General features: G+C 45.9%; 1 protein-coding gene across 6 annotated transcripts in view; it reads right to left on the reverse strand.

The window, feature by feature from the left end:
- LOC119595746 (septin-7-like) overlaps window positions 1-5,897 on the reverse strand; it is a 178,967-nt gene that overhangs the window by 132,828 nt on the left and 40,242 nt on the right. The window contains exon 1 of one of the 6 annotated variants that reach the window (XM_037944878.1): window positions 2,299-2,537. The exons of 4 other annotated variants lie outside the window; for them this stretch is intronic. The gene's annotated coding sequence lies outside the window, so the exon portion shown is untranslated. Of the gene's footprint in view, window positions 1-2,298; window positions 2,538-5,897 lie in introns of those variants that run through there. One more of the 6 variants, XM_037944877.1, reaches the window with a different exon arrangement.

Genomic DNA, 5,897 nt, shown 5'->3' on the forward strand with positions numbered 1-5,897 from the left:
ATAAAACACCTTAATAAAATAGTAAAAAAAAAAAAAAAAAAAAAAAGTTCTCAGAGCGAGATTTCATCAGTACATGGCCGTGTCGGTTAACCGTAGCAAGGCGGCGGGGCAAGAGGGCGAGAGAGAGAGAGAGTCCGTAGCAGAGGGCAATCGCGTGGACGAACCATCTGGCGGTGGTCTGCCCGGGCGGGCAGACCACCGGCAATAAAGCGGGGAATGGAATCAAGGGAGCAGTGCGACAGGGCGCAGATCCAAGCAGGAATGGAAGGCAGGCTCGAGATGGATCTGCCGAGGGTGGAGAGCAGCGGGTACAGGCCAGATCTATCATATCCAGCTGGAGTACCTTCCTCTTCACCTCCTTGACACGAACCCTCCCACTCTGAGACAGGCCACTCGTGGGGCCATCTGGCGCATCCAGCTTGCACTGCTTGGCACCAACACATTATCAGCTGTTAAAAAAAGATAGACCACATTGCATAATGTCTTCCAAGGCGAACGAACATAATGCTCCTGTTGTGCACACAATTTGAACGCGGGGATGATACGAAGAGACGCTCCTGTTGTGCACACAATTTGAACGCGGGGATAATACGAAGAGCCAACCAGCGTACGGTTTTACGGTCTACAATCAACCAATTCAAAAATCGCGCCACAGTGTTCTGTTGTGAAATTAGGCGTCACTTGTCACTTGTCTGGTTTTGCGACACTTGACTAAAACTGGTCTACTGGCTGTTTGTGTCATCAGCCGACGCGATCTTAAAACAGAACCTTTTTTTTTCTAGGAAATATTCAACTCCTCAAACCCACCGAAGAGAAACAAGCACAGCTTATCTGCCGTACTTAAGCATACTACAACAGCATCAACCACGCAACCACACTCTCACAGCCTTTAATCCTCGTCTCGTCAAGCTTGGCAGACAAAAAAAAAGAGAGAGAGAAAAAAAAACGTAAAACGACAAAAGAAATTCAAAAACAGAGAAAGAAAGAAAGAAAAAAAAGGACAAAAAAAAAACAGTAATGCGAACCATACTGCGCCGAGCACGAATATGCGCTGCCCTTCCCTCTGAAATTGCATCGTGACGTCATTCGCACAGCTTTTTGTTTCTTTGTACATGAAGTTACCATCAGATTCAAATAAACCCTTGACTGAAATTACAAAACCTAAAACACAGAGATCACAAGGACTCGGACATTCTCTTTCTCAATATTTCACACTAAGAAAGATATGATCAGAGTTACAAGCCTACGTAACCTGGTTTTGAAATATTACTTCAGTTGTAAATAGATTTCTTTAAATAAACCTCAGAAATAATCCATAATAATAACGCAGACAGAGATATTCCCTATCAATAATAATGGACAAGGAGTAGTAAACGACCACAAACTCACACATCCAAATAATGTAATACAAAAATAATATCAACAAACATCATTAAGAAAACATACCTCACATAAAAAGGGGCTGGGGAGATGGTGCAACACACGAACAATAATATATCCCCCCCCTGGCTTTCCCCTTATTAACCAAGAGGAAGCCCTTACTTTACATATTGGAATAATCATAGCTCGGGAAAAGGTCCATCGCCAAGACAATGCTATGCCACCTTGCAACCAATATACCAACCCCGTGGTAGCACACACACCGAGCTTTCCTCAACCAATACACCCGTAAATCAAACCATAGACTCTCAAACCAAACCGATCGCACTTCACAACAGAACCACTGAACCCGGCCTCCCACGAGCACCCGAGGAATCAAATACCCGTCTTTCACAACAGATTCAACGGGAAAGGAATGTGTGAATGGACGGGCGTGGTTTTAATTGCAGGAGAGAGAGAGAGAGAGAGAGAGAGAGAGAGAGAGAGAGAGAGAGAGAGAGAGAGAGAGAGAGAGAGAGAGAGAGAGAGAGAGAGAGAGAGAGAGAGAGAGAGAGAGAGAGAGAGAAGGGTGGGGGAGGATTCGTCCTAGATTCTCCTATTACTCTTTCTCCCGGGTTTATGTTATGCCCATTGCCACTACTGTTTACCCAAATCTTCGTTATTTTCAGCAAAAAAGTCGGTTTCTTCGCGTTCGTGAAACCGGCGAAGTGACATGATTTTTTTCGTAAACATTAACCAAAGATTTATCATATTTCAAAAACAAATAATTACACTGCAAAAATAGCAATATCAATTACACTACAAAAACAGCAACTCATCACACTAAAGAAGACGAAGAAGAAGAAGAAGAAGAAGAAGAAGAAGAAGAAGAAGAAGAAAAAGAAGAAAAAAATGCATTGCAAATTAGCGAATCCTTACGTCACAAAACCAGCGAGACTCCCTCCCTCCAAGAAGGCCTACGGCGGGCGGCACTGCAACGGCGACCCCAGGCGGCGCGGCGGCTCCTCTGATACAATCTCCACCCTTGAGGCACTTGTGTGGCGCCGCGCTAACCTCACGTCCCACTCCCACACTCGCATTCTTACTCCAATCCACAGTACCTACGTGCGCCTCGAGGGGTCGGATTTCTCGCACTCGATCTCCTATTTTCTCGCACTCGATCTCCTATTTTCTCGCACTCGATCTTCTATTTTCATCCCGATCCTTCAACGGATACATACCGTGACAGGAGCATCCGTATACGCCCACTCATTCACAAGCTAATAGATCTTCCACCCCCTAAACATACCAAGAAGCATATCGCAACGACGGGTATCGCATATTTCTTAATCGTAATCTCACGGATCTCCCTTCCAATATACCAAGACAAAAACATCCACTTTCTCACATTCTCTCATTTCTTCTCACCAAACTGACTCAGATGCAACAGATGAGATAGATATATATACGGTTGCATCCACTAATCCGCACTCTCACCGATCTCCCTCCAAACATACCAAGAAGCATATCGAGCAACCACATACCTCTATTTATTCATATTCATTCATAATTGTCTCCTATTCAGAGATATTTCGGACACATGAAACAGAAATCTGGACCGGCTTCTCGCGCTCGTCAGCCAATCACAGTCGAGACAACCCGATGGTGACTGGCCGACGAGCGTGATTAGCCGGTCCGGACCTTCATTTAAGGTGTCCGAAGTGTCTCTGAATATGACTGTTGAATATAAATCTCATAGACTCCGCCCCCCCCCCAAACAAAACGATCCAAAAAGTGGCCCTCATCACTCCGCATATCCAACCTCTATCAACCAACCTCACAAACCTACTAACACCGACGTGCTCTATAACCTAAAACAACCAACAAAAGAAAAAAGAAAGAGAAAGAAAAAGAGAAAGAAAGAGAAAGAGAGAGAGCGAGAGAGAGAGAGAGAGAGAGAGAGAGAGAGAGAGAGAGAGAGAGAGAGAGAGAGAGAGAGAGAGAGAGAAAGAGAAAGAGAAAGAGAAAGAGAAAGAGAAAGAAGAGAGAGAGAAAGAGAAAGAGAAATAGAAAGAGAGAAAGAGAGAGAGACAATGTATCGGCCGCTGTTCAACAACTCCACAGGCGAGATTCCAACAAGGGCAAAATCCCCTGTTACTGCGGGTGACACGTCCTTGTCTAGCAGTCTTGTTATTCTAAAATTTACCGCGAGATGGAGGGGCGGTCGGGCCTTGCGCTTCTGACTCGCCTTTTCTTAGAGGCTTTTATTCGGGAACAATTGGAGGAGGAGGAAGGGAGAGGAGAAGATGGAGGAGGAGGCTGTGGAGGAGGCAGAGGAGGAAGAGAGGTAAAGGAGGAGGAGGAAGCAGAGGAGGAGGAAGAGAGGTAAAGGAGGAGGAGGAAGCAGAGGAGGAGGAGAAGCGGGTAAAGAGAGAGGAGGAGAGGGTAAAGGAAGGGGGTGAGAATGAAAGGTGGGGTAGGGAGTAAGAAAAGAAAGAAGAGGAGGAGAGAAAATCAGAGAAAGGAGGAGGCTAATGGGAAGGAGAGAAGTAGGGGGGGAAGAAAAGAAAAGAAGAGAGAGGAGAGAGCTAATGGGAAGGAGAGATAGGTAGAGAGAAGGATAGATGAAGGATAGGAGGATGCGGGGCCAAGGACAGGAGAAGGATAGTGGGGGGGGATGGGGGAAGAGGGACAGGGGTGGAGGAGGAAAGACAGTGGGAGCAGCGCGATGGAAGGGGAGGAAGTGATAATAGAGAAGAGGAGAGACGGATGGGGGATCGAGGGCAAAGGAAAGGAAGGGGGGTGAACGGGGGTGAAGGGGAGAAGGGGAGGTAAAGGGAAGTAGAACAGCAGAAGGGGGTAGGATTAGAGTTAATCCACAATGTAGTTAGTAAAGAAATCCTGAAATTTGATCATTTTTACGGGACAAATGCATCACAAGCTAGATCAAATGCTTACTAGGGGATGGGAACGGATTAGAGATAATGGAGAAAAAAGGGAATGTCAAATAGACAGTGACTTAGAGGAAGATGAGAACATGGGGGGAGGAAGAGGAGGAAAAGGAGGAGGAGGAGGAGGAGGAGGAGGAGGAGGAGGAGGAGGAGGAGGAGGAGGGAAGAGGAGGAGGGCGGGAGGAGGAGGAAGAGGGGGGAGAGGGGAGAGGGGAGGAGGAGGAGGAGGAGGAGGAGGAGGAGGAAAAGGAGGACAAGGGGAGGAGAAGAGGAGGAAAGGGGAGAGGAGCGAAGGAGAAGAAGGAGGAGAGGAGGAGGAGAGAAAGGCAGAAGAAAGAGAAAAAAGAAGAGAAGGAGAGGAGGGGACGTAGAGGAGGAGGAGGGAGGGAGGAAAAGGCGATGATGAGAATGATGAGATATGATGATGATGATATGATGAAGATGTGATGATGATGATGATGTAGATGATGGTGATGATGATGATGGGGATGATGGGATGAGATGAGATGGGTGTGATGATATGGTGAGATGTGGATGATGGTGATGATGATGATGAATGATTTTATGGGATGATGATGATGGTGATGATGATGTGATGATGGATGATGATGATGATGATGATGATGATGGTGATGATGATGAAGATGATGATGATGATGATGGTGATGATGATGGTGATGATGATGATGGTGATGATGATGATGGTGATGATGATGATGATGATGATGATGGTGATGGTGATGATGATGATGGTGATGATGATGATGATGATGATGATGAGGAGGAGGAGGAGGAGGAGGCAGAGGTGAAGAGGGGTAAAGGAAGAGGATGAGAATGACGGGGAAAAGGAAGAGGAGGAGGAGGGGGAGAAGAAACATGAGGTACAGTGGAGATGGAGGGAGGGGAAGAGAAAAGGGAAGAAGAGGAGGAGAAGGAAGGGGGCGACGAAAAGTTGACAATGAAAGCAAATAAGACAGAAGCATCTTAAAAATAATCACAAAAACACACACAAAAGATGAAACAGATTAAACACAAGAAAATATTCACAAAAAGGCATAAACGTCAAAGTAACCTGATAACCGGCTATCAGTGTATATAAAAAAAACTCCTGGTTGACCCAGACACATTCCATGCTCGTCAGGAAGATTATCACTATTATTAAACTTGCTATCCTCGTCTTGCAACACGGGCGGACATACATACATACATACATACATACATACACACACACACACACAAAGGGAGGGAGGGAGGAAGGGAGGGAGGAAGGGAGAGAGGAAGAGAGGGAGGAAGGGAGAGAGGAAGAGAGGGAGAGAGGGAGAGAGGACGAGAGGGAGAGATAGAGATAGATAGAGAGAGAGAGAGAGAGAGAGAGAGAGAGAGAGAGAGAGAGAGAGAGAGAGAGAGAGAGAGAGAGAGAGAGAGAGAGAGAGAGAGAGAGAGAGAAGAAAGAAGAAGGGGAGAGAGAGTTAAAAAAGAGAGCGATTAAGAGAAAGAGAGCAAAGAGAAACAGAAGGAAAGGGGAAAAACAGAAGAGAGAAAAAAAAAGGGGACTGACAAAAAAAATAAAAGGGGGATAAAAAAAAA

Source organism: Penaeus monodon, chromosome 36, assembly GCF_015228065.2.
Source record: "Penaeus monodon isolate SGIC_2016 chromosome 36, NSTDA_Pmon_1, whole genome shotgun sequence".
In the NCBI taxonomy this organism is placed as follows: Eukaryota; Metazoa; Arthropoda; class Malacostraca; order Decapoda; family Penaeidae; genus Penaeus; species Penaeus monodon.